Source organism: Rattus norvegicus, chromosome 6, assembly GCF_021556685.1.
Source record: "Rattus norvegicus strain SHRSP/BbbUtx chromosome 6, alternate assembly SHRSP_T2T, whole genome shotgun sequence".
NCBI classification, from domain to species: Eukaryota; Metazoa; Chordata; class Mammalia; order Rodentia; family Muridae; genus Rattus; species Rattus norvegicus.
The window spans coordinates 33,687,483-33,714,701 of NC_141539.1; the positions used below are offsets into that span (position 1 = coordinate 33,687,483).

The window sequence follows — 27,219 nt, forward strand, 5'->3', positions numbered from 1 at the left end:
GCTGGCAGTTACTAGAACTTCCAATACCAGGAAGACCAGAATTTGAGGCAGCTGTTTTCATACATCTAGAGACAAACAGAACTGAGATATCCTGAACAACAGAAAGTCTTCCACTTCTCAGACTATTTCCTTTATTCTTATGCTTATTCTGAAATCCCTGTCTTCTAAGACAAATAAATTAGATCCCATTTTAGCTGCATGTTAGTCACTTATTAGCATTTTATGAGCATCTACCCATAAAGCAAATGTCATACGTCATAGTTCAATTGGCAGGCAGACCACAAAAGCTCACTTTGCAAAGCTTTACTACAATTTTAATTACAGCTGAGTCTGTTTTTATTTGCTTTTATCTTTTTCAGATTCAACATAACCTTCATTCTTACGTCTAAGTCTCCCAAAGTTGAAAAGAGAGAGAGAAAAGATTCCACTTAATACACCTGAGGTCTGAGCAAATGAGCAGGAACTACACAAGGCTCGATGAAAAAGTCTTTACTTCCCCTAAACGGTTGTTCCCAAAGTACCATCCTAGTCATTTTTTAATAAACAACTTGTCTTTAATATTCCACCCGTGTGAACAGTGTTCTCCACTCCTCACTCCCCCAGTATATGCCACTCACAAATATCCACGGCTCCTTCCTATACCATAGACCTAAACTCTAATGTTTCCCCTGTACTCTGTGGTAAATTCCACAATTACATCTCTCACTTCTAATTATATCTATATTGTTATTGTATTTTTTAAAAAAGGGTGGGGGGCGAGGGAGACTAGAGAGAAGGCTCAATGGTTAAAAGCACTTGATGCTTTTCCCATGGATCCAGGTTCAATTCCCAGCACCGACATGTGGCTCAGAACCATCTGTAACTCTAGACCCAAGAGATCCAGCAGACCCCCCATCCCCAGTCTCTGAGGGCATGGGATACATATGGTTCATAAATACACATGCAGACAAAACACCACACACTATTTTATTCATTTGTTTGCTTATTGTAAAATGGAACAATATAATTTGAACAATTAAAAAAATAATAAACAGCCTAACTCGAGGTGTGTCATTTTACTGTGAGTGGGTAGGAGGAGTTGTATTGCTGGAAATAAAATCTAGGGTTTCATATATGTTAAGCAAGCAATGAGCTACCTCCTTAACTCCTCTGAAGCATCCAAGAAAACACTGAAGAGCAGAAGTTCAGGCAACATAGGTAAACATTTTAAAATCACCTCTGTGAGTAAAGATATTGCAAAAGTCCATCTTAAACTTAAGCTGTATAGAATCAATTCTCACAAATGAACTTTCTCCTTTCTCTAATTCAGAGATTTCAAAGCCCTTGAAAAACCTGGTTTCTAACACTGACATCCCTTGGTAGTAGGGGTGGAGTGTCTATCAAAAGTAAGTACAGCTGGGGAAAATGGCTTCCAGTGCTCCTTGTCCAGGTGATTGTTCTTGGGTAAATTAATCATACAGTAAAGAGCAGTGTTCATTGTGTATGCCCATTGCACATAGCACTGAAATGCATAGGGCATTTTCCTATCTTATATACATAAATGATTGGACATATTTATAGAGCAGATAGGAACCACAAATGAGAGAAAATGTATTTGTCTGAGACTGGCTTCGCTTGCTTAACACAATTGTCTCCAGCTGCATCTCTTGTTCTATAAACAACACAGTTTTCTTCTGTGGCAGAAAGTTTCCCATTGTGCACATCACTTTTTTAAAATCTATTCCTTGTTGTCCAATACCTAGGTTGGTTTCATAACTTACCGACTGTGAAGAATACAACATCAATATGCAAATATCTCTGTGATACGTTGATTAGTGGGTAAGTATCTACAAATGGTATAGCTGGGTCACACGATAGATCTGTTGCAGCTTTTTGAGATTTTGTTGTGGCTTACATAGTGGCTAGCCGTAATACGTACATACATGCATGCATGCATACATGCATACATACATACATACATACATACATACATACATACATACATACATACAGCAGTGCAGGAAGGTTCTCTTCCACCCGCATTTTCATTACCACTTGCTTTCTTGTCGACTTGTGTAAATGTATTACACAAGTAAACAAAGATTTTTTTTCCTCCCACTCCACCAACTCTCTTTACTCAATGGTTTACCTCTGCTATGCATAAGCTTTCTGAATCTCACCAGATCCCATTTGTCAGCTGCTAGCATTATTTCCTGAGTGACTAGAGTCCTATTCAGAAAAACCTTATACCTCAAAATAGTTTCCCTCCTTTTTTCTCTAGCAGCTTGAGTCTCTAACCTTACATTAAGGCGTCTTAAGATACATTTGCAGTAGATTTGTACAGGGTGAGAGGCTGATCTAGCTTCCTTCTTCTGCATCTGGATATCCCCACAGCACCGTCCAAGAATCAGCTCCTTAACTGACAAGGTCCAGTCATCAATGTCTGCTCTTTGTGGTGCTATAAGAAATCTTTATCTACTCACACAGTAAAATACAAAAACTTTATGGTATGATTTTTTTTCTATAAATGTTACAGTTTTAAGCAATAGAATTAGTTCTGTGATTAGGGCTCTGGTTCTTTTAGGGTTTTGTTGTTTTTAACGGTTCAAAATCCAGTATTCACATGTAGATACCAAACACCAGCTGTTGGGAATCTTGATGAGAACAGGTGGCATACCTAAGTCCTACAACTTTTTCTTCATTTTCAAAATAGTTTTGAGTATATATGTCCTTTGCGTTTTAGGTAAATCTTAGAGTTAGTTCATCAGTTATAAAAAAAAGTTTGAATTTGATTGGGATCGCCCTACATGTATCTGAATATGGAACAGTTTCCAGAGTAGTGATAGCCTACCCATGGTTAGTATTCTGATGCATAAACACAAAATTCTTTCCCTATTTATCTGGGCCAACTTTGATTTCTCAGTGTGGAAGGACCCTCACAGACATGAGAGAGACCTGAGCTCCCAATAAAGGAGTCCGGGAGGAAGTCACATATGTATGGGAGGTGCAGAGAATATTGGTGTACACTGCGTCTAGAAGATAATGGGGACTGTGCAAGGACAGGAGTGATGAGAAAAGGGATCCCACAGCATATCAGAAAGGAGAGGCCCTGAACAGGTAAAGGTTCACAAACCACAACTCTTAGAAAAGTCACAGTGAAAAGTCTTCATCATTGGGAGCTCAGGTCTTTCTCAGGTCTGTGAGGGTCTTTCCACACTGGACACTCATCACACTCCGTCTATCCATATTTACTCAGCGTAAAATACCTTAGATATCTTTCAATATTAAAATCTTAAGCTGGAGCTGGAGAGACGGCTCAGCGGTTAAGAGCACTGACTGCTCTTCCAGAGGTCCTGAGTTCAAATCCCAGCAACCACAGGGTGGCTCACAACCATCTGTAATGGGATCTGATGCCCTCTTCTGGTGTGTCTGAAGATGGATATAGTGTACTTATATATAATAATAAATATAAATAAATCTAAAAAACAAAACCTTTAAGCCATAAAACTTAACATCGTGTGTGTGTGTGTGTGTGTGTGTGTGTGTGTGTGTGTGTGTAGCAAGTATCATACTTAGTGATATGAATAATTCTTATTTGAAGACATAACTGCTAGGGGCTAGAATCTTTTTCCCTTACTTGCTTTACATAAGGCTTAATCAAATAAAATGTAAGCAATGTAAACTATTAGCAATATGTATAAAACTGGACTGTTGACAAAAAATAAAAATGTGTTATTTTCAGCTAAAGTAGTCAAATGAATGTTATTGGCCTTATAGCAGAATGCATCAGTCACAGGCCTGTATACCACAGCTCCAGAGCCTGTGCATTTGTTAGTATAAATGTTTCTTTACAATTCCTTGTTCTTCCAGAACATAGTCAAAGAAACTGCTAAACCTAAAAAATTACCACCATCTAGAACCTCATGACTCTTGTTTTTGTTAACTGCAAGTTTGTGGTGGAAGTGTGAGGGGAGAAAGCCTGGAGAAAGGACTCAGTGGTTAACAGCACGTACTGTTCTTCCAGAAGGACTCAAGTTCAATTCCTAAAACCCACAATGAGTGGCTCAAAACTGCTTATAACTCCATCTCTAGGAGATCTAACACCTTCTAGACTCTGTGCATAAGCATATCCTCAGACACTCTCATGTACTTATGATTAAAAATAAGAATAAGGGGCTGGACAGATGACTCATCGGTTAAGAGCACTGGCTGCTTTTCCAGAGGACCCTGGTTCAATTCCCAGCACCCACATGGCAGCTCATAACTGTTTGTAACTCCAGTTCCAGAGGATCTGACACCCTCACACAGATATGCATGCAGTCAACACACCAATGCACATGAAATAAAAATAAATAAATCTTAAAAAAGAAAAGAGGGTTGGAGAGATGGTTCAGTGGTTAAAGGCACTGACTGCTCTTCCAGAGGTCATGAATTCAAATCCCAACAACCCAAGGTGACTCACAACCATCTGTAATGAGATCTGATGCCCTCTTCTGGTGTGTCTGAAGACAGAGTACTCATAGAAATATATAAAGTATATGCATGTATGTGTGTGTGTGCGCGCGCGCGCGTGTGTGTGTGTGTGTAGTTATTTATATTAAATAAATAAATCTTTAAAAAATAAGAATAAAAACCCAAAACCTTAAAATAATGTCAAATAACTTCCTATAACCAGTGGTCCCTGATCTTTACAAAGACCCACACATTTCCTCACTCTCTCACTTGCTCTCTCTTACATACTCTCTATAAAAAGAAATGCATAAGAAATACCCAATTTAATAAAGATTGAGAAAAAGAAGAAATGCACATTTAAATGAAAATGTCTCAGATTAACTATTCACTGTACCTTTGTCTATCTAATAATACAACATTGAAGACTACCTACAAAATGCACTGAAGACAACAGAAAACTAAATTGTGGTATAACCATGAAACAGAAATCCCAGGGGAGAAATGATGAGGAAGAATGCATATCACAACAGTACATTACAGCAGTGGTCCCCACCCTTCCTAATGCTGTCGCCCTTTATTGCAGTTCCCCATGTTGTGGTAACCCCCAACCATAACATTATTTTGTTGCTACTTCATAACTAATTTTGCTGTTATGAGTTGTGATGTGAATGTCTAATATGTGAGCCCTGTGAAAAGGTCAATTTGCCCCAAATGGGTTGCAGCCCATAGGTTTAGAAGCCCCATATTCTAGTATATACCTAAAGCTTAAAACATGCAAAACAACTTTACTACTCATGAAGACAAAGACATACATGATAATGTTTTTTCATGAGATGGGACTAATACCACCCCCTCATTCCCCCAAGTTAGGACATAATGTTAAGGATTCAAATAAACTGGACGAAAGGTACATGGATAATTGATTCACTCACTAGTACATGTATGAAATATATGAAGTTGGTGAATTCTATTAAAAAGAGTTAAAAGAGGTTGGGGATTTAGCTCAGCGGTAGAGCACTTGCCTAGCAAGCGCAAGGCCCTAGGTTCAATTCCCAGCTCCGAAAAAAAAGAAAAGAAAAAAAAAAGTTAAGACCTAACCAAGAATAAGTTCAGCCAGCAGAGTCTGTGGCAAACAGTTGTCTTATCATCTTAACCTTAACTCCTTTTGTGCTAAAGCTACGTGCAAACATAGGCCCAAATACCCTCATTTAATCACCCAACGGTACTAAAAATGGAGGTCTCTGAACTCAGCATAAAGGGGGTGTGGTTACAGTTGGCCATAGCCAATTAGCCACAGAGAAGGTCCAGAAAACAGTCACAAAGCAACTTTCCTAACAACTCTGGCATTTCAAAAGAATAGAACACGAATTCTTGGTTTAGAAAAGGATTTCACTTATTTCTTTAAAAACTCCAAATGAGCTCCTCGAAACAGCTTAATTCTGATTTATATAAAAAAACAAAACAAGCGTTACTGGCTGACAGTGCTTTGCACTACTCTGGCCTGAGTGTAATTGAAGCTTGCAGATTTTAGGGGACATGGATGAAATGAGTACTCACTACCAGGAGCAGGCTCCCACTGAATGAAAGAGTGAGCTTTACAACCATCCAGATGCCTAAAACTAAACCCATTTCTCCTACTGTATTGATGGAGATACGGCTCCTGTTTAAGTCTAAAACACTGTGCGTCATCATGTGTGTGCTCATCAACTCCTTTGCATTCAAAATGCTGCAGGAAAAAACGAATTGCAACTACAGACACATGAACTCCTAACCCTGTGCTCTTTCTGAAGCACTGTTTATAAAGTAATATTCGAATAGATGAGGCTTCTTGTCCCCAGCACTGTATACAGAAATGTACACACTCATCAGCAAGTATCCTAGCAGTTTAAAGGCCATCTAGACATGGAGGGCTGTACCCTGATTACAGGCTGGACCGCATCATCAATAAATTTACTCATAGTTTCCACATTCTATGATAAGGGCAAAGGTTAGTATGCTCTTGGTAAAGAAACTCCACTTAAGAACAAGAAAATACTCATTAGCAGAGACTCAGAGGAGAAACTAATGAGGTGGCAGAAGCATAAAGCAATTACAGTGTTGCCAAGAATGGTGAATCACAAGGACTGTTGAAATGTGCATTTGGAAGACAGTGGGTTTTACCTTTTTCTTCTGCTTTTTCCATACAGTTTCTCTGTATTGCCCTGGCTGACCTGGAACTTGCTCTGTAGACCAGGCTGGCCTTGAACTCAGAGATCCTACTGCCTCTGCCTCCCACGTGCTGGGATTAAAGGCAAGTGCTACCACCTCCAACACAGTAATGGCATAGGGCTATATGACTTAAAGAGTAATGGAAGAATCACAAGAAACAATGAGCCAAAAACCAAAGATCCCAGTTATGCCTTAGAGCAATGCACTAAAGCTATTACCAAAGATCAGCAAAACAAAGTACGTATCTGTCACCCTGCACACCTGAAACTAATCATCAGACCCTCTGCCACGGAGCCTGGCCACGTCTCAGATCTCCTCACAGCAGTTTTCCATGTACTCACTACCAATCTAGTGTAAGGGATAACACAGATCTCTTTCTTTTTGTCTTAATCTCTTATACCTGAAAATATTAGTAGTCTATAGTTTTAACCGATTTATTAATTACAGAATAGGTTCAAACATATAAAAATGTGTTAAAAAGAATGTTAAAATCTAACACACCTACTTACTCAGCTAAAGAAGTAAAATATAAATTCATTTACAAATTTATTTGTAAAAAGTATCTGTCCTTTTAGGCACAGAGATAAATTGTTACTCTATTCTTACTCTCTTAAGCATGTCTTTCCTGGGCCTACGAAACCAGCCCACGGAGGAACTGGCATCAAAGATCACAAGGGAGTTTTAGGCAACCTCTGACATGTGATGTTTACCATCTATAACGTTTCTGCCATTCTCTGCTCTCCCACATTTCAATAGTAACAAAGTTAAGGGGAAAGAAGTTAGAAAATGACCAGAGGTTTCCTTCCATCCAAAATTTTCAGTCTCTAGGAAACAAAGGCTTCTACCATCTTACTTGACTTGTGTGCTAACAGCACAGTTACGTCTCATTTTAACACTGACTCCATTTTTCAAGGCATTTTTACAAATAACATTAATTCTGCAAGGCCGATATACATGTACCCATTTTATAGACGTGAAAGAACATGGTGCTCACCAGCACGTTACTGGTGTAGAGCAGAGCTAGAGGTCTTGGGTCCAACTTCTTAGTGGCGTGGCCTTAGACACTTTACTTAACCTTTCTGAAGTGCAAAATAAAAAATGTCTGGCTTGTAGAGTAGTTATAAAAATAAGATTACATGATATACATAAATTACTTTGCATAGAACCTGGTATAAAATAAGCACTAGTGAGTATTGGCTGCTGGCGCCTTGTTCTTGTTAATTATGCAAAGATAAGAGCTCTGTGCAGGGAGCCAAGGCCAAAACTAGGTAGTCTTCAATTCCCCACAGCATTGCTTTCCCCAAGCGGTCCGCAGCATCCCTGTCTCTGCGGAGTATGATAACATCTGCACACACTGCCTCCCCTCTCAGCTAAACACCACGCTGGTCATTTTAATGTTCTAAGAACCAAGAGCCAATAGCAACTGCAGCACTGCTAACATCATGAAGGACTAGCTAGACATTACCTGTCCTGTACTCCTCTCACCCCCACAACTAAACCTTAGCCATGTTTTACATCAAAAGATCAACTTACCAGATACTCAGGGGCACAGCAGCATGGTAAACTAAATAAAAATCCAGACTGCAGAAAATTCTACAGGGCAAACCACCCAGGTTCTTCAAAAGATAGAATTACAAAGGGAGTGTGGAAGAGGGGGAAGGGAGAGGGAAGGGAAAGGGAAGGGAAGAGGGAGGAACTTAATTACCTTTAAGCCTCTCACAAAAGAGGCTGTAGTACAATCCTGTGTGCATCATCCTGAGGGGCAGATGCACTAGTGGCATAACCTGAAGCTTTACCTTTGCAGCATTCCTTTGTAATTCAATACATTGCCATGCTTTTGGAAAAGAAAGGGAATAATAACATGTAGCCTTCATATTGCCTATGGTGCAATGGAATAAAACTCTTATTCAAGAGAGCATTTCCAGAGACTTCAGATTCATGAGTTTTTAAAATGAGCTTCACCCTCAAATCTGTAAGAGATGGCAGAAACAAAGATCAAAGGATAAAAGAAATACAGCAGAAGCCACAAAGGAACATGTAAGTAACTGAAACTTGAGAAAAACTCCAGGCCTTCAACAGTATTAGCTCTAACAGGGACTGATCTAGACGTAGCCTACCTACTGTGGTGGGAAATGGAAATTTTAGTATGTACTTATCGAGGAGTAGTCATTAATGAAAATTAATGTGACATTTCAGTATGAGCGTGCATTAGAATACAAATCACTCATTTTCGTACTCATGTTCGTAGTCCAATCCCCAATATGTGAGACAGCTCACAGGAGTGCATTACAGTTTGTGACCATTTTGATTTGAAATATCTGCCACAGACTCCTGCTGTGAATGATTGCTCTTCAGCTGGTGGTCCTGCTCCGGGAGGCTGTGGAAACTTTGGGGGTGGACATGGACGGGGACGAAGACCACTGTAGTGTGATCTCTGCCAAGAGATAAGTGACTCTTCTCTGCCACACAGGCCACCGCCATTAGAGCCACACACCCATGGGTAGGACGTGTGAAATCATAAGCCAAAATCATCTTTGTTCATTTACATGGCTTCTGTCAAGCCTTTGGTTACATCTACACAAAGGTGAATAAACAAAAGGAAAAATTAAATTGGACAAGGAGGAAGAGAATGAAAACTATTAAGATTAAGTCGACAGTAAATTTACCATTTAAACCATATATCACAAGTCCCCACATCGTCGTAGGGGAAAGGCCACCATCGGGTTCTGAGCTCCTTCTAAAGAGAGAGATCCCATTAATGTCTCAAGAGTTGTGATGAGCATGCAGTATAAACAAGCTGGTCAGAGGAAAAACAGCTTGCCCTGGCCCATGATCAGAGACAGTCTCCTACAAGGGGTCGAATGTTAACAAGGCTGAAAAACAAAACAAGAAAATAGTTGTAGCTCATCTCCACTGAACCCTCTACCCAGGCAAAATTGCTACGCCTTTTCCTGTGAAAACTTGAGAAATGTTCTCAATGTGTAGAAGTAGCTACAATTACCACAATTGCCACTTTATAGAGGAAAAGCTAAAGCCCCAACAGGTGAAACTACGCAGTCCAGGAGTCAGCAGAGCAGCCAAGCTCAGGACTGCAGCTCAAGTGCCCAGTGTCTAACCCTTACACCGGGCGTCCTCACCAATAAGGTGAGGGCATAGCATCTGCCTTCAGCACAAAGTAGTATTTGGCCATCAAATATTAGCTCACTGCGTTGAGTATCAGCCCTCCAGATCAGCTGTTAGCAGTTCCCGCAGTAGTACTAGTAACAAAGCTAACAAGGGCGCCGCGATAAAGGAGATAAAGCCTCACCAAGAACGCCACAGTAAGAAGTGTAGTAAATTTCACAATGCTGTCTGTGTTAATGGCTCTCAATAAAGGTTGACTGCATGATGCTGAAGAAAGGTTCTGTCAGAGTAATTTTAGCACGCCCTAAAATAATGTAGTCAACACAGGTGGTTCTCAGATATTCTGATTTGATCCAGGTAAAAATTCATTGGCTTTAAAGCAATGGATTGAGTATGTTTTCTGTAATTCTCCAAGAAATGGTAATTCTAATTACTAGGTATATTTTTAAAAATTAAGCCACAGTGCAGAAAGTAGAAATGTACTTGCTTGAGTGAAGCTAAATGATAACATATGCATATATACATATATTTCATAGTCAATCAAGTACAAGTATAAGAATATTAAATTAAGGAATTGGTAACATATCAAAGTAGGCAGTCAACCTACCTTTTCATGGTGACTAGCCAAATAAGTAAAGGGCCACAACTGAAAATAGTTCTGAGGAGTTACCAATTAACTAGCAGACAGTTCATTCCTAGTATTCAGCCACAGAATGTGGTCATAAGTCTGTGTGCATAACTGTGTGTGTGTGTGTGTGTGTGTGTGTGTGTGTGTGTGTGTGTAAGCCTGCACTCACACACGCATGTACACATTGCTAGGAATTGAACACAGGACCTTGCACATGCTAGACAAGTGCTCTACCATTAAGCTATATCCTTAAACCTTGGTTTTGGCTTAAGACAGACTCTCACTAGTTGTGTAAACTGGCCTTGAACTCACTGTATAGCTTAGGCTAGCCTCCTACAGGCAACCTCCCTGCTGCCATCTCCTAAATTCTGAGACTACAATATATATCACCATGCTTGGCTAGAATGATCATAAAATTTGATACAGAAAATTTTCAAAGGCTTTCCAAAACCTCAGCTCACTTGTAAAATTAACTAAACTAAGCACTTTAGACTACTTAACCAGCTTCCACAGATAGTTTCTAATTTGTCAACTAAGTATCTAGAGATATGTGTAAAAATAAATAGGAGTTTTGAAGTAGATTTTCTATATTTCTACAAGAAATACTTAGCAAGCTCCCAAAGCCATCCCTAGTTGGTGTAAACACAACTACAACATTAGTATATTAAGCCCATAAAAGAAGCAATTAATTGGGGGAGGAGGGGGAGGCAACCCACCAGGACAGTGAGGGAACCTGAAGAGTGGAACTTTAGTGTGGGAAATTCTAAGTCCAACATATATTTGATAAGAGTATCAACTTTACCAACAGTCAAGGTACTACAAACTACAAAATTATCATTTTCAACCAGCAGATATGTCCAACTAGAAATGAAGACTAATACACAGCGTTAACGAAGGCAAGAAAAGCTATTATATTATATGCTGCTTGTGAAAGTGTAAATTAGTGTAGCCTTTGAAGTGACAATTTGAATAAGCACCAGGTATTATATGTGCATATCCAATAATGTCATGTGCATGTTCTCATACATGTGAAACAGATACAAGATATTTACTAAAACATATTTTGCAACAGAAAACTTGTTTGACTTGGGCTAGCAACATGGCTCAGCTGATTGCTGCCAAGCCTGAGGGCCTAAGATCCCACACGGAGACTGACAAGGAGAGACCAACTCCCACAAGTTGTCCTCTGATTTCCATAAGTGTGCCAGCACACACGCATATACACAAGTGCACACAAATTCAATACGTATTTCCTAAAAGCGGGCATCTAAAAAAACCTTTATCTTAATATTCATCAAAAGGGCACTGGTTAAATAAGTAACATAATGCATTCAACTGTAAGACCAATTACCCACTGAAAAGATAAAACGGCTCCTTCATGTTCTAGCATACAAAACTATCCATGAATGTAAGGAGAAAAGGCCAATAACAATATATGAGGTATTTTCCTTTTCATGTCTCAGTGAATGTGTATGTGGGCAACAGATGTACCGACAGGGATCTAGAGCAGCCAAGAATCTTTCAAATTCCAAAAGCTAGAAATGCAATCCATACTAGCTCTAGCAAATAAAGCAGCCGATTTGGTCTTTTAACTGAGAAACGATGGGTAGGTCTTATTTAAGGCTCAACAGTGCCCAAAGGCCTCAAAGGTTCTCTGTGCTCATGCACAGGAGAGCATGTAAAAGACTGACTATGTGTGAGCCTCTGGCTCAGGCGGTCTGTGTGCTGACCTCTTTTAGTGTATGGATCTAGAATGTCTGCCCCGGAAACTCCTATGCTAAAGGCTTGGCACCCCCAGATAGTGGTGCTCCTGAGAGATGGTAGAAACTTCAGGCAGAGCCTAGCTGGAAGACATAGGATACTAGGAGGCAAGCCTTGGTCCAGAACAAACATGTTCCAGCATGTTTCTCTGCTGTCTGGGTACCATTTGATGTCCAGTTTGCTCTACCATATGATCCCTGCCATGGCCTTCCTCCTCACAGTATCCCAGAAAGAATGGACAAGAGACTGGGGCCAACAGCATGAGCCCAACTAACTGTTTCCTGCTCTGAGATGATATTCTCCCAGGTTTTGTTTAAGTGATGGAGAACAATGGTCTCATTCTTTCCCACAGCAGGTCACTGACCTCATGGTACTTCTCTCTTCATCCAGTTCAGTGATTCCAATGAGCCTGGCCCCTCCTCTACATGGTTTGGAGTCTCAGGTACGTACACCACAAGTGCTTTGCTTTGCTCACATGACTATCCATTTTGCCACCATCACTGTGTCCAAGGGAATGGGGCATTATTAAAGACCATGCTACACCTAAAATAAAAAATAGCAGGGACTATCAGATAACCTAAATTAACATATGCCATGTAATTTTCTGGTTTCACCTTTCAACTCTATTTACTTTCATTTATTTGAATTTATTATTAGAATGCAATCAAGTATCATATATATATTGTTTACTTTTTAAGAGAAAGAAAATATTGTAATGTGGTAAAAAAAAAAAACCCAAGTTCTATCAAGTGTAGGATTAATAACTTTAGAAACAAAACTGATAAAAAAATATATAGTTTTATCACCTATAAAGATCTACACATCTATGGTGGTTTGAGGATGGCCCCTGTATGCTCATGTTAGTTTGAATGCTTGGTCCCCAGTTGATGGAACTGTTAGATAAGGACTAAGAGGTGTAGCTTTGTTGGAGGAAGGGTTTGTCTGGGGGCAGGCTTTGAGGTTTCAAAAACCTGTGCCATTGTAGTTAGCTTTCTCTGTCCCTCCAATTTGGGGATAAGATGTAAGTTTTTACCTACTGCCCGCCCTGCGTGCCCGACACCATATACCACCTCCACTTCCCACCCTTAAAACCATGCCCTCCCATCTCCCCTGCCATGATGTCACGGACTAACTCTCTAGAACTGTGAGTGCCTCCCCCCAGTGTTTTCCTTTATGAGTTGTCTTGGTCATGGTGTGTCTTCATAGCAAAGGAACAGTACATAAGGCAGTGACCTAGCTATGCACAACTGATCAGAATTTTAATACCTCAATGGCCCTTATCAAGCATGCTTTAGAAAGGAAAACAGAAAAGGAACACAGTTTGGTAAGAGAGAAGAGAAGACCTCCGAGATGCTATAGATACATTTTCAGACATCAGAACGTCTCTACCGGTATCCCAAAGCCCTGCACTTCTTTCTCTGCCTATAATCTTATCAACCAAGTGCTGAGGAAAGTTCTAAAGAGCTTATACCAAACAAACATTCACTTTCTATGAGTTTCAAATACCTACTCCACAACAACAGACTAAAGTGTATTGTTTTTAGTAGATGCAATAGTCAAATTTGCCTTTCGTAGACTAGAGGTTAAAATCCAGCACTTACAAGCTCCTTTTTACAAATGAATTTAACAATTAAAAAAAATTATGTTCAGGAGCTGGAGAAAGAACTCAGAGGATAGCAGCACTGGCTGCTCCTCCAGACCACCCAGATTCCATTCCAAGCACCACATTATGGTTCACAGTCATCTATAACTCCAGTTTTGGGGGTCCAATGCCTATGCAGGTACTAGGCAAGCACACAACACACACACACACACACACACACACACACACACACACACGCGCGCGCGCGCGCGCGCAAAACACTCATACACATAAAATTAAAATAAATAAATCTTGTTAAAAATATATTTAGCCAAATATAAAGGACTCAGTGTTGTTCAACAACTCTCAAACAGGTCCTTCCCATCTTGATAGTCACTTCAATAAAGAAAGTTAGTTCTCCTACGGTGAGGAAAGCCATCCTCTGCTCATGTATGTCTTCTGTCTGGATTTCCTAGTCCTTTCTGCAGTACTCTATGACTACCTTGGGAAGCAATGTGTCATTTTTGGAAAAGCCACAATAACCAAAGAAGTTTTCATGTTCCAGAAAATATATTAAAGCTTCATTATCTGCTTATATATCAATCCTTTTTCATGTACCATGAAACTATGCCGTAAGCATCATTCCAAATCCTACTAACTCTAGGTCAAATCCACTTCCTCCAGGAAGTCTATCCAAACCATGCGAGTCTCCAAGCCATCAGCATCAGCTTTAGAAATACACACTGTGAGTAGAGAACTATGAAAGCACTCAAATACAAACGAGTAGAAAAATCACCTCTCCCTGTTGTAATTTACAATTGGGTTGGAGGGAAAGAATATAGGTGAATTTAGCAATAAGTCAACAATCGTAATTTTCAAGCAAGTGCTAAATGTGTGCATGCTGAGATACAACATTCTCCCAGGAGACACTGTTGCACTGTTTTATATTTTTTAATTTGTATAAAGTTTAAGACAAAAAAGACTGCATCATGCAAATTATAATCGTTTTGGTTTTTAAAAAAAGATTTATTTATTTTTATTTTATGTGTATGGCTGTTTTGCCTGTGGACCATGAGTGTGCCTGGTGCCCACGGTGGCCAGAAGAGGGAATCAGAACCACTGACCAGAACGGCAGTCACAGATGGTTGTTAGCGGCCACATGGGTACTATAAGTTGAATCCAGGTTGTGTGCAAGACAAGCCAGCACGCTAAGCCTCCAGGCCTGATTACAATCTTCTTGATAGATAGGAACTTGAAGAATAACTTTTGGTGCCTCATATTACTATTCAAACAATGAGTGCTCAATAAGAAAAAAAAAGTTTCTCATGTAAAGAATATGTTTAAACAAATACACAAACAAACAAAACCAGAGAAGTAGTAATGATCAAGATCTTAGAATCTTTTACTCCAACGTCTCTAAGGCTAGAGGCAGAAAGAAGCATAAGTTTGTTTGTTCCATCTATGACAGAGGTTGCTCTATACTAAAAATAATAACCTACCAGGCTACTTCAGGTGTCTTTTTCTTTGGTTTTCAAGTTCTGAGCAGCAATTCTAACAGTTGATACCAAGACCTAATATGTGGTTAGGCAAGCATTCTGTCAATGAGCTATATGTCTAGCCACTGCCAGCAATATTGAGAAAAGGTTTTGCTTAGTTGCCCAGGCTAGCCTCAAACTTAAAACCCTCCTGCCTAGCCTCCTGAGCAGCAGTATGTTACCACATACAGTTATTCCAGACACTTCAGCATAACCCGTTATAGACAATGTTTTACACTTGAAAATGTGTTCTCCCTGTAATATTCTATCAAGTCACTATACACCTTGAGGTCTAGAATATATAATCTATGAGTATTCCAGAAACACACACATTCCTTAAGTACATTCACAAGCAGCATTGTGAGTTAATCAGTATCATTTGCTAATTCTTATTGAGCCTAAGACATCACAGAGGACAAAATATAAAACATAAACCTTTTGTTCATTTTATGTCATACTATGGATAACAGGACATGCAAAACAAGTCACAGAAAAAATATAAGTATGTATATATACACGATATATTATAAATTGAATAAGAAAAACAAAATGAGTTCATGGAAGGAACATGCTACCTTGAATTGTAAATTGACAAGGACTGAGACATCTGAGCGAAGTTTTAAAGAATAGGTATAGTTCTAGAATAAGCGAAAATATTCCACAGAAAGAAATAGGATATTTAGGGGACAATAAGCCAACAATTTCATTTCAAATAAACTACTGCAGAACACTAATTGAAAATAAAGCCAGAGAACAGATTGGTGCCAGACACTGGAAAGGTTTAAGTGATAGGCTGTGGAACAATTTTATTTTAATAGTAATGAGGACCTTGGAAGGCTTTTAGTAAATGCAGCACAAGTAAAAGTTAGCATGGTAGGGGCTAGGGAGTGGCTCGGTAGGTAAAAGCACCAGCCTGTGTACCAGAATCCTCAGCCTATGTAAGCACCAGGTGGATATGGAGGCCTGTGGAAGAAATCTAGGCTGGCCAAAAGCTCCGAGAATCCTGTCTCCATTTAAAAGGAGTTGGAGGTTGATCAAGGAAAACACCAGACACCAACTCCCAGCTTCTGGTCTCATATGCATACCCTGTACACACACACACACACACACACACACACACACACACACACACACACACACATGCACAGATGCATGTGCACATACATATATGCACTCACATACAGGAATATCATGAACATGCCCATAAAATATCAAGATTATTTTACAGTAAAATTTAGCAAAAACTAAAAGAGGGGCTGGCAAGATGTCTCAGCAGGCAAAAGTACTTGTTGCCATGTCCAATCGCCAGGATTTCATTCCTGGGACCCACATGATAGAAACAGAAAACCAACTCCTGGAAGCAGTCCTCTGGCCACCACATGGATACACAGGCATATATGTGCCACATGTGTATATGGCACACAGCACACACAAAGAAATAGTTTTATTTAATAGCTATTTTTATTTTATGTGTATGTTTTCCCTGAATGCAAGTGTGCTACGGTGTGTATGCCTGATGTTTGGTGGAAGTCAGGAGAGGGCACTGGATCACCAGAAACAGGACTTACAGACAGTTGTGAGCTGACGTGGAGGTGCGGGGAACCAAACCTGAGCCCTCTGAAAAAGCAGCCAATGTTCTAAACTGCTCAGCCATCTTTCCAGCCCTAAATAAATATTTTGAAAATAAAGGAAAAAAAGAAGCAATTCCATGGATTATAGGATCTTTTTCTTAAAAAGAATTATTTATTCATTTATCTTATGTATATACTGTACACTGTACACTCTAGCTGTCTTCAAACACCAGAAAAGGACATCAGATCCCATTACAGATGGTTGTGAGCCACCCTGTGGTTGCTGGGATTTGAACTCAGGACCTCTGGAAGAGCAGTCAGTGCTCTTAACCTTTGAGCCATCTCTCCAGCCCCAAAATCACTCTTTGATACTGCATTTGTAAGTAGACCTGAATTAACATTATAGTGGGAAGAAAAGGAAAAAGTAATGGGTCCACACACTCAGAAAGCTTTGAGTCTGTCAAATCGGAATCTATAACTCTAGTATGGCTGAGATTTGGGGACTAATGGGTATTTAAACATGCAACTCTGAATCCCAACCTACTCAGCAGAACTTCCTACACACACACACACACACACACACACACACACACACACACACACACACACACCTATATACCCAATCATACTTTTGTAAAATTGGGAAGAAGGGCTTGAGGGAGAAGTTATATATAAAAGAAACCAAATAATGTAGAGCCAGGCAGTTGTGCAACAAACAGAACTCAAACACCTGTAAAGGCCAAAGGCATTTGCAATCACATCTATTGCAAAATGGAAAAACTGCAAAACCAGTCATACTGCGGGCTTGAATAATGACATCAGATATATCCATTAAACTTGGCAAGAGGGTAAAACTGGATGAATAGTGTTATTGAGGTCCCTATCCTCAGCAACACAGGGGATGATGGATCCTTTCTGGAATTGGATGAGATCTGTAGATCCTCTCCCAGAGAAGTGATAACCTCACAAAATTTTACATATGAAGTGTTTACAGACTAAAGCCAACCTAGAGGCTATTAGCCCATAAACTCCAAGTTAAGAACTTCTACTGTGGGGCTGGAGAGATGGCTCGGGGGTTAAGAGCACTGACTGCTCTTCCAGAGGTCCTGAGTTCAAATCCCAGCAACCACATGGTGGCTCACGACCCTCTGTAATGAAATCTGATTGATGCCCTTTTCCCGTGCGTCTGAAGACATCGACAGTGTACTTACATAAAATAAATAAATCTTTAAAAAAAAAAAAAAAGAACCTCTACTGTGGAATAGTGTTAACAATTTTTATCATATATCCCACGGCTTTAAAGTTTTTTAACAGCAAATCATGCATATGTATATTTATGATTTATATACACAGCATACCAAGCTGATAAACTATGTGCTTTATAAAATCTATACAAAATATAAATTTAAGAATCTCAATTCCGGGGTTGGGGATTTGGCTCAGTGGTAGAGCGCTTGCCTAGCGAGCGCAAGGCCCTGGGTTCGATCCCCAGCTCCGAAAAAAAAAAAATAGAAAAAAAAATAGAATCTCAATTCCATCGAACTAAACAATTTTAAATAATTACTTTACTCATTGATTTATAAATCAATGTGTGTGCCCTTTCTAATAAATGCTATTATCAATTCTGATACTTTTTGACAATACTACAACTTAAACATGGGGGTGAGGTGTTTTTAATCTTGAATTCATACTTTTTTAAATACTACAGCTTGAGACTCTAGTCCTAAATTCAGTCCGTGTTTATAATAAATAACTATTTTGCTGGGCTTTAATGGTTAGCACAGCTGAAAAACATACTTTGTAAAGATGAATAAAACCCAAAAAGAACTCCATTACTAGCTGCACTGAATAAAACATGATATTCAATTGCAATTCCACTCACCATTTATGCAAAGGCTTTTTGCTAAAATTCAGCTACTGCATTTCCATATTTCCTGATGGCAATCAGTTGTTCTTACAAGCTAATCAGATAAAATTACCTTTTTATATTTTCAGCAGATGGGCTCAAAACCACTAAAATGTCTTTTTTACAAGGCTTTTATACAGGTTAGAAAACTTCGTTCATGAATTCAAGTGCTCATGTAAAAAAAGTTCTTCAAATTAACACTCATCATTACCAGCAATTAAATCCAATAGGATGGAAATGCTTCCAAACACCATTTCCAATATCCTCTCTCCAGCACTGAACTCTGTTTTCTTCCAAAAGGTAATTACTTTTTGAGTTGCTATTAAGAAAGTGTCGCTGTCACAAAGGGGCAGATTCAATGTGCTTATTTGCAGGACTGCATACCCCACATAACCACGTATTATAGAAGATGTCAGTAAATGGTAGTGTCTTTTTGTGGATGAACTGTCACCGAGTCAGACAATGCTCACTTAAGTCTTTGCCTAAAGGTAACTAAGTAATCTCTGTGGAACACAAAGCTGCATGGTGATCGCTGCAGTAAAAGTGGTGTCAGGAGTCTAGATCTACCTTGTAAAATTATAAACCTGAGATTCCCTTTACCCGGGCCTCCCTGAAGTGCACGACATCACAGACTGAAAGTGAAAGAACTTGCCCACCAACCTCTAATGTTTCTGGCATCTACCAAACAGCGGATGGAGATCCGACTGTGGAAACACTGGTCCACAGCAGCACCTCGGTCTAGGACCCTTTATTAGTTCCTTACAACCCGTTTCCGTTGTACAGCTACCTTCCAACTGCACTGTAACCACACAGAAAGTGCTACCAATTTGGCAAAAGACAACACTACTCTTTCAACTTAAACCTGGCTAAGGGCATTAGTTGGATACACATAGCTGTAACATGGTCCAAGGCTCTTTTATTTCAAAAACCCATGTATGCATGTGTGTGTCCGTGTCACAGCATCGGGTGGAGGTCAGGTGACACTCTGGGGAGTCGGTTCTCTTCTTCTACCATGTGGGTCCCAGGGATTGAGATCAGGTTGTCACATTTGGCAGCAAGTACCTTGACTTACTAAACCATCTCAACTGCCCAAGTCTTAATGGCATAGACTGCCTTAAATCCTTTCAGGAACACAGTAGGGTATAAATAAACAGTGAAGAATATTGAGAGCCGGGGGTTTGCAATTTGTATGATCAATCTCTTATGCAGTCAGGTGCATGTAGACAAGGAGAGGACTTTTTGCAATGAAAAACAACTCTACTGCATTAGTTTGAAAATGTCAAATGAAGTCAAGCATGGTAGTGCTTACCTTTGGTCCTAGCACTCAGGAGAGGTAGCACAGTGAGTTCAAGCCAGCTTGGTCTACAAAGTAAGTTCCAGGCCAGCCAGTGCTATACAGTGAAACTCTGCCTTAAAACACTAAAAATAGATAGATAGATAGATAGATAGATAGATAGATAGATAGATAGATAGATAGATAGATAGTCAGTCAACTAAGGGCTGGAGAGATGGTGGCATGGTTAAGACCACTGATGGCTCTTCCAGAGGAACCCTGGTTCAATTCCCAGCAACCACATGGTGGGTAACAACCATCTGTAACTCCTGTTGCACACTATCTTCTGGCCTCTGAGTGTATCAAGCATATATGTGGTGAGTAGGTACACACAGATATATGTGCAGGCAAAATACCCAAATACACACAAAAATAAAATAATAATTTTTAAAATATCAAATAATAATGCACTGTCTAAAAGAATAGCTGCTGCTTTTAAAAAAAAGTATAAGGCAGTTAAAGATTTTATACTGGGGTTGGGGATTTAGCTCAGTGGTAGAGCGCTTGCCTAGGAAGCGCAAGGCCCTGGGTTCGGTCCCCAGCTCTGAAAAAAAGAACCAAAAAAAAAAAAAGATTTTATACTAACTTCATTTCAAAAACCACGTGATCTGTTTTTAAATATATATAAAAATGAGTGAAATTTTTCTCAGTGTGGTAAACCTTACATATGGAATCATTTCAAAAATTATGAAAATATAAAATTTGGGATATAAAAACCTGCCAAGAAAAGATCCATATGAATTTGGAAAATGACTGTTCTCATTCTCATCCAGATCTACATACTTACTACATACTGCTCCCACTATGTCTGCCATTAAAGTCCTTCAGCATCACATGACTTCAATTTGAAGTCGGCTTCCTTCTCTCAGTTTGATGCTGTCCTGGCTCCACACTGTCCCCTTCATCACATGCTAAGAAACTCAAGCTTCCCTGCCCTTGCTTCTTGTCCATTTTCTCTTTCTGAGAGCACTGCTCTCTTCATCCAGCCCTTACAGAAAGCATGTCCAGGTTTTAGTGCATGTTCACCACCAAGCCCACCATGAAACCTGCCTTGATCTCTCTCTGATGAGATAACTCCTCTCTCTTTCCCTGGATCTTCAAGTACACTGCTGTCCCAGCATGTCTCCCACAGCACTCATCACAGCCAATTAATATTACAGGTATTTGTGTCGTCTTATCACTTCTCTTAGGTCATAATCACCTTAAGAATAGAATTTGTATCTTAACATTTCATTTCCTTATCTTTTAACAGCACAGCACCTTGAACAAGGTACTCAGGTAGCTATAGCTTCAGTGGATGCCCGTAGCTACTTAGAATCAATTACAGACTTCCTGTACCATCTAAAGTAGAAGTATTCCCGAAGTATAAGTAGGAATGTGAAGAACAAATAACATTTCCCTGATTTCCTCCACTCAAACTCAACAAAGTAGAACCAGAGTTATACATTTCAAAAACCAAGGGCATTTTATCCTTCAACTAACTGATCAAATACAATGTGATATATTTAAATATATACACAAACAATGAACTCTATGGCTACGAATACAAGTATGTAAATATTTCGACCATATAGGCAAACCAAAATTTTAAGATACAATAATATATTAAAACAGAGTAAGATGACTATCTAAAACACACTACAAACCCAGAGAATGATCAAACAATTTATTCCAAATGAAAGGAAATACCTTAAGCTTTATTTAAACACCATCAAAACTTAAGAGGCAGAATTTTATTGCTAAGAATCCAAAACCAGCCATTCAAAGATAAGCTCTCCTGGACAGAAGCACAAAAGAATCAACATTACTAAAGTACAAAGGTGAGACCAGAGAGCATAGGAATCTTAAAGCAACACTTTGACTAAGTAACTGGTGTGTATTCATGGTACCTAGGTTACCGGAAAGAAATAAAGTTTCAGGAGTCTTACAGCATCTGTATGGAACCCAAAGAAAGTCCAGAAAAGAGGGCTCTAATGTAGCCAAGTGTGGTAAATCTATCTTGGATAGATGCCAGTTTAAAGGTATGAATGGGACTTCCAGTCAGCCACCTTAGGCTCCAATGCCATCCGAATACCTACAAGCCGTGTGACCTTACATTGGCCACTTAATTTCCCTGAAACTTATTTCCTCCTTTATAATATGTGGTTTGTAGAGTTAGCATAATACCTGGCTCAGAGACAACACTCAATAAATATTTGCTGATTCTGAATGAGAGCAATACAAGAAAAGCAGGTATTCCTCTCCAAATACTTTTTGAAATTTCTGAGGGAAAATGGTCTTAATTACTTCCTTGTTAAAATAAAGTTGTCTCTCGGTATTTATGAGAGACTAATTCTAGAAACCCATGGAAATATCAAAAGCTGTGGGTTTTCAGGTGCCTTACATAAAATGACCTAGCGCTTCCACATAACCTCTCTTCTCAACCTTGCACACTTTAAAGTACTACTAGATTGCGTACAAACGCTAACACAATGTCAAGGCTTTCACATTTTATCATACTGTATTATTTAGGGAATGATGACAAAAATGCACATATTCAATACAGAAACAATTTTTTTTTTTGGTTCTTTTTTTCAGAGCTGGGGACCGAACCCAGGGCCTTGCGCTTCCTAGGCAAGCGCTCTACCACTGAGCTAAATCCCCAACCCCCAGAAACAATTTTTTTAAATGTTTTAAAATGTTCTTTATTCACCCCGCCCAGTAATGGGGATGAACATAAGGTCTCGGGTGAGCTGGTGAGCACTCACCACTAAGCTACATCACTACCCTTCTGGGTGTTCGCTATACATGGCTGTATGGTCAAAGGATAAGCATGGGCTGACTATTCCTCCCTTCATCCCTTCCTTCCCTCTCTCCTTCCTTCCTTCCTTCCTTCCTTCCTTCCTTCCTCCCTCTCTCCCTTCCTTCCTTCCTTCCTTCCTCCCTTCCTCCCTTCCCTCCTTCCTTCCTTCCTTCCTTCCTTCCTGAGCTCTGAGATTATTTCAAAGTTTACTAGAAGTACTAAAATTTTAAATCTCAGTAGCCAAGACCTTCGGTCTGGACTCTGTAATGTTAAGGAAATTATTCTAAATAACCCTAAAACTCTTCTACTCTCAATGCTGTGCTTCCTGCAGTCTCAATGATTTCCCAGTCCAATCAGTGAGGGAGTGAAGAAGGCAAGGAGAGGAAGGAGGGACTATACAGGAAATGTGAGTGATGCTTACAGAGTGGAAACCAGCTCTAATAGACCAGCTCTGACACTGTTTTTGAAGATCAAAAGAGCATAAAAGAAAAGGAAACACATTTTGAGTAAAGAAAATGAAACATAAGCTGAGAAGCAACATTCCTGTAGGTGACTATTTTTTAAGACAGGGTCTTACTCTGTCCCCCAGACTGGACTATGGAAGGTTATAATGCTTTCTTTATTTATGTGGAACTTTGCAGGTTACAAAGCATTTCTGATGTTATCTACAGCAAATTTTCTGAAATGGGAAATAAAAGACTCCACTTAAATGTTTTAGGGTTTGATAAATTTGTAGAGTCTTCACAAAAAACATCAGATGATATTTAGAAAGGATTTTTTTCAGTAGCTATGTATAGAATAATTAGAAAGACAAGTACAAGAAGGCAAGTATCTCTAAACATACACTTTATAGTTCTAGCACAAAAGAAAAGTGAAATCTGACCAATAGCTCAATTGATGGCAAAGAAACTCAGACCCTCACAGTGACTCCTATTGCGCCACATTCAAATGACCAGGGACCAGATATGCAACCAGAAAAAAAGAATATACAAGAAATTACAAAGAAAAAAGTGAGAGTCTTGGTGAGGGGTTAGGAGTGGAGTGCTAATGAGTATTAATGTTTACTATATGCCAGATCACAGCTAAACAAGGTTACTTAGCTTCACTTTTGAAAGCATAATAATATGAAACTAAGTACACTGTTCTAATTTTAAATATGAAACCTAAAGTTACATGAACTGGGAATCTGGAAGCCCCATGACCCAAACCCCTCTCTGACCTTTAAAATTGGCTCAAAGTACAAACTAATGGGTAAAAAGCTACAAACAAAAAGAATAAAAATACTGGACCTTAGTGAGGTGATCTGGTAGGCAAAGATGCTTGCTGAAAAGCCATGTGACCCAAGTCCAATCTCTGAAACTCACATGGTAGGAGAAGAGAGCCAACCTCCAAAAGTTGTCCTCTGATTTAGACATGTGTGCCATGACATGCATGTGCAAGTGCACACACACACACACACACACACACACACACACACACACACACACGAGTTTTCTTTTTAAGGCATCACTGTGGGAAAATCGGATACTCTGCTGTTACTAGGATTCTGGCCCTGCAGCTGGGATTGTACCTCTATTCTGACATGTATCTTTATCAGTTTGATCTCTGTTCCTAGCGATAAGACTCAGGGTCACTCAACACTATCATGTCCCTCCCCTCCTCATCCAAATATGTATGGTGTGGTGTAAGGGGGGGGCGGTAAAAGAACAAAAGGTGAGCACGACTAGACTGATTACTTGACAGTGTCTATTCTGGCATAAGGTACTTACCATTAAATGTGATCACTACACTAAGAAAGCCGGTTACTTTAGAGAATCTCAGAAGTACTGTTCTGTGAGCTGAGCACAGTGATACCACCTCTGTAATCCTGGAGACTAGGAGGCTAAGGCAAGAGGACTGAAACTTTGAGATCAGCCTGGGCAACTCAGCGCAACTGCCTAAAAAAATCAAATTGAGAGAGAATCGGGGGCTCAGCTGGGCGGTAGATGGCTTGCCTAGCATTCAAAGGGCCCTGGGTTTAACTCTCCTTATCACAAAGTAAATAAAAACACTGTGCTATGAATGGATTCATGGAGGGAGCCAGGATGCAACCTCTTTAACTTGCACTAATGGAGGACTTCCACATTGGTGTCAGTGTTTAATAATGACCTCTACATTAAGCTATATGTCCAGGAAAATGTAAAATAATGACTTCTGTGTTCTGCAGTAACTCAAATACCACACAGTCACAAGCCATTTCCAAAACTACACTAGGCTATAGAAAAAAGAAAAGTTATATATCCTTAAATAACTAAGAATAGTACCCAGCTGCCACCAGGCCATTTTATGACCCAACACCATATAATAAGGAATAAGGAATAGGCACACCGTCTAACTAAAATTTAAAGTTTAAAATGCATATACATCACTTCCTACGGTAAGAAAGAAAGAAAGAAAGAAAGAAAGAAAGAAAGAAAGAAAGAGAGAGAGAAAGAAAGAAATCAGAGCCCACAGGCCTATCCTCAATGGCCAGTGACAAAAGAGAAAATGATTAGTTAACATGGCAGAGCAATGAAGGAATCCGTTCGTATGGTCTAGTCTACTCCACTCATAGGGTCAAATCTACACAAATGAGGATAGGCGTCAGAGTGGAGACAAATCTGTTCATTCTCTAACCCAGACCAGACCTAGGGCTCTGTCATCCAACTCCTGAAGCCTGAGTATTCCTTCCACCCCACGCCCACGTTACATCTAGAATTTGCAGGTAATGCAGTAAAGCATCTGCCACAAGGACTCTGGTCCTCTGCCAGGAAAGTAAAAGCTAGCCCTCTGAGAATTGCCGTCATTATCAATGCCAAGACCATAATGAGCATCCTAGGGACCTCCTCTACTCATAACCTAGAAATTCTACTGAGTCTTGTGTACTCAGATTGAACTCCATACTTGCCTGAAGGGAGACCTAAGATGGACCACAGCTTAAGGTCAACCAGCTCTGTAAAACACAACATCCAAACAACTTGACTCCTTGACAGAAAGTACAGTAAACTAAAGCAAGAAACAGAAGCACTGTCGCCCCAAGAGAAGGGTGTGAAGCCTGTGACAACTGAACCAGGAGGGCTGAATGTCCTTGAAAAACAATTAGCAGTACCACCACCTGGTCCAGAGCCTGACTGGGAACAGCTTTTCCCAGGGATGTCCGACATCCTCCATCTCCCTTGCACTCTGCCTTTCAGCACCTCTCCACTACCCTCACTTACTTGACATTAAGACCTGGTGAAGATTGCTCCCCGGATTAAAAGGATCAAGAGGACATGCAGAGAACATTCCATCCCCGGAACAACACATTTAAGTTACTTAGACCCGTTTACCACCCTTCACTATAGAGTTAGAAGCATGACATTTTGCCAACAGTTTTGCAGTATACATCAGTCAGCACCATAGCAACCTAACCCTGTACCCACCGAGAGATCAACACATACACGAAAACGGGAAACTCAGCAAAAAGTATACTGTGACCCTAACTCCTGTAGCAGTCAAAGAAATGTCTTTAGTAGTAGCAGTATCTTCCCATCACACCCACTGCATGCTGCCCTTACAGCTTCCTGGCATAAGCAAGTTCTTGGGATTGTGCAAACTGCTGCTTCTGTTCCCAGCCCAGATTTCTAGAAATAAAATCCTGGGATTGAGGGAGAAATAAAAACAAACGTTGGCAGAAAGCAGGAGAAAGGAAGGCATTGTCTATATAATCCTGGTCAAAGTGAACAATCGTCATTAGTTCCATAGAGTTTTTATTTTCTTTCAATAAAACCGCTCAGCCAAAATTGTAGATCTAAAAACATCCCCTCGGCTTAAACCACACACACGAAAACAATTTTATAGACACAGCCCTATAAATTTTCTCAGAAACAAGGAAGAGATTAGCTGTAAATTATGTAAAAATTTAAGCTTTGCATCTATAAACCAAAGTTCAGTATGGATTAAATACGTGTAATAGATTAACGTAAAATGTCTCCAAAAACCAAACCGACTCTTACAAGCAACGGGCCTCGGATTTTCTCCCCAAGCTCCTGAAGTCTGAATAAGAAATGGAGAAAAAAATATGACAGACTTTAGGTCACAGAACCTACTTGGACCTTTTTCTACAAAGTACAAGAGATTAAATAGAAATACTCCCATTTTACCTACTTTATGACAAATTACTCGAAGAATGCCTATTTATGAAACTGAATCAAATCCCATGGCTACCTTTAACCCAAAACTATTTCTAGCTCGAGAGCCAAAGACCCAAGCAAATACGCAAATACTTTCTTTTCACCTTATTCCCAACATGAAGAAATCCGACCCCCCTCCTGCTACATCACAGCTTCTAGAAGAGGCCCC

At 39.7% G+C, this 27,219-nt stretch overlaps 1 protein-coding gene across 8 annotated transcripts in view; it reads right to left on the reverse strand.

Annotated features, from left to right (window-relative positions):
- Ncoa1 (nuclear receptor coactivator 1) overlaps positions 1 to 27,219 on the reverse strand; it is a 243,930-nt gene that overhangs the window by 214,928 nt on the left and 1,783 nt on the right. The gene's annotated exons all lie outside the window — the stretch shown is intronic.